The sequence below is a fragment of the Paramisgurnus dabryanus genome, chromosome 2, assembly GCF_030506205.2.
Source record: "Paramisgurnus dabryanus chromosome 2, PD_genome_1.1, whole genome shotgun sequence".
In the NCBI taxonomy this organism is placed as follows: domain Eukaryota; kingdom Metazoa; phylum Chordata; class Actinopteri; order Cypriniformes; family Cobitidae; genus Paramisgurnus; species Paramisgurnus dabryanus.
Window position 1 is genome coordinate 50,057,975 of NC_133338.1, and position 1,853 is coordinate 50,059,827.

Sequence of the window (1,853 nt, forward strand, 5' to 3'; positions counted from 1 at the left end):
ACGTTAAGGGTCTTTTATTTTTTCCAAAGTAACAGAACAAAACATGAATCAACCAAATAATATAATACTGCCTGTTTTGTTAGTATAGTAGTATACACAAGCCTGCCTACTCTTAAATATCTGTCTGGTCTGGTGTGTTTAAAAATGCTTACTGTACTTTCATACTATATAGTAAGCGAAAAGGAGTAGGCAAGTATAGAGTGCCGTAAGGATGACGTAGACTAACGCGGAAGTAAGGACACTGGTTCTCTCACAAAAAAGCCCATTCAGTTTTCCCATAGACTTTTGGATTATCGCAAAAAAGATCTGTGTTTAACAAAAGTTTATGACACACGTTTTTTCCAACAAGGAAATCTGCACAGATTAATACAAATATTATGAATTTTGAAGTGTAAATGCGTTCACCAGAAATATAAAAAGACAATTTTTTCCTTCAAAATTCAAAAAGTTGTGTTCATCTGTGAAGACTAACTTGTAGGACTAAACATGTGTCATAAAGAGGTGTTGTCATAATCAAAAATGTTGGAAAGTGTTATTGTGGCTCTATTTAAATCAATTCAAGTTCGGTGAACTTTAAGAATACAAGTGAACTTAAATATATACGTTTTTGGGAGACCCATTACTTAATTTAATTGAGGCAACAAGTTTACTCATTAAAATGAGTTCAGTCAACTTATTAAGGTTTTCAGTGTATGGAAAACTGTGGTTAAATTGCACTTGTTTAACAGCACCCTTAACATCTAACTTGTTGTTATGAGGACATATGTCACGTCATAACACGGCGTATCAAAATAGTGGATGTAGTACGTCCAAATTTCATCACACTATCGATATTAATACTATAAAGAACATACTGCTTTAACGGTCGATGAGTAAGTACTGAGAATTTATGACGCAGGGACTGACAAACCTCAATGCTGATAAGCAACAAAAGGCACTAAGATATTTTACGCATTTTTAAGGACGAGCATTAATAGGAAGTGTGGCAAAAATGCAGTGCAGGTGATACGCTTTTAAATGTTTTGCACCTTGAATTCACTGCAAGTCGTTTTGTCTGGCAAATGATTGGTCTGCCAAATGAATAAATGCACCACTTCACACTAAAACATTAAGACATTTTGTACTTAATACATGTTGAGTGCCTTAAAGGGATAGTTCATGTAAGAGTGTAAGTACATTGCATGGTTGACCATCAGCTACATAATTTTTAGAAAGGCTTCGAAAATTGGCAATGCTATCTTATGGCAATTCGTACATATTTTATGGCCTGGCTAATTCGTATTTATTTGTTTGACCACATTCGTATATTTTTGCCCCTGTGATGTTGGGATTGGGGCAGGGTTTGATTATTGTTTTTATGATAATCGTATGTTTTTCCTACGAATTCATACAAATTAGCCAACTCATAAAATACATACAAATTCTTGTGAGATCAGGCTAGAATTGGAGGCGGTGGGTGCACCTTGCTCATAAGGGCAGTTTGCATCTGGCAAGGATGCTGTATGATATCCCGAGGGCTTTTTCATCTCTTCAAACACTGTATTGTCATTTTTTAAGTTTTATGTAAAGTTTAGTTATTTATACCGCTGTTACTATTAAAAAGTCTTACTATTCATTACACGCTGTTAAAAAGTGCCACAGGGATGGAGTATTTTTATAGGCAAAACACGAAAGCGAGTTAGCATTTTAGCTACGGCTGTCAAACGATTAATCGCATACAAAATAAAAGTTTGTTTTTGCATAATATATGTGTGTGTGCACTGTTTTTCATCATTATATATATATATATATATATATATATATATATATATACACATGCATGTATGCATTAAAAAAAAAATTACATATATATT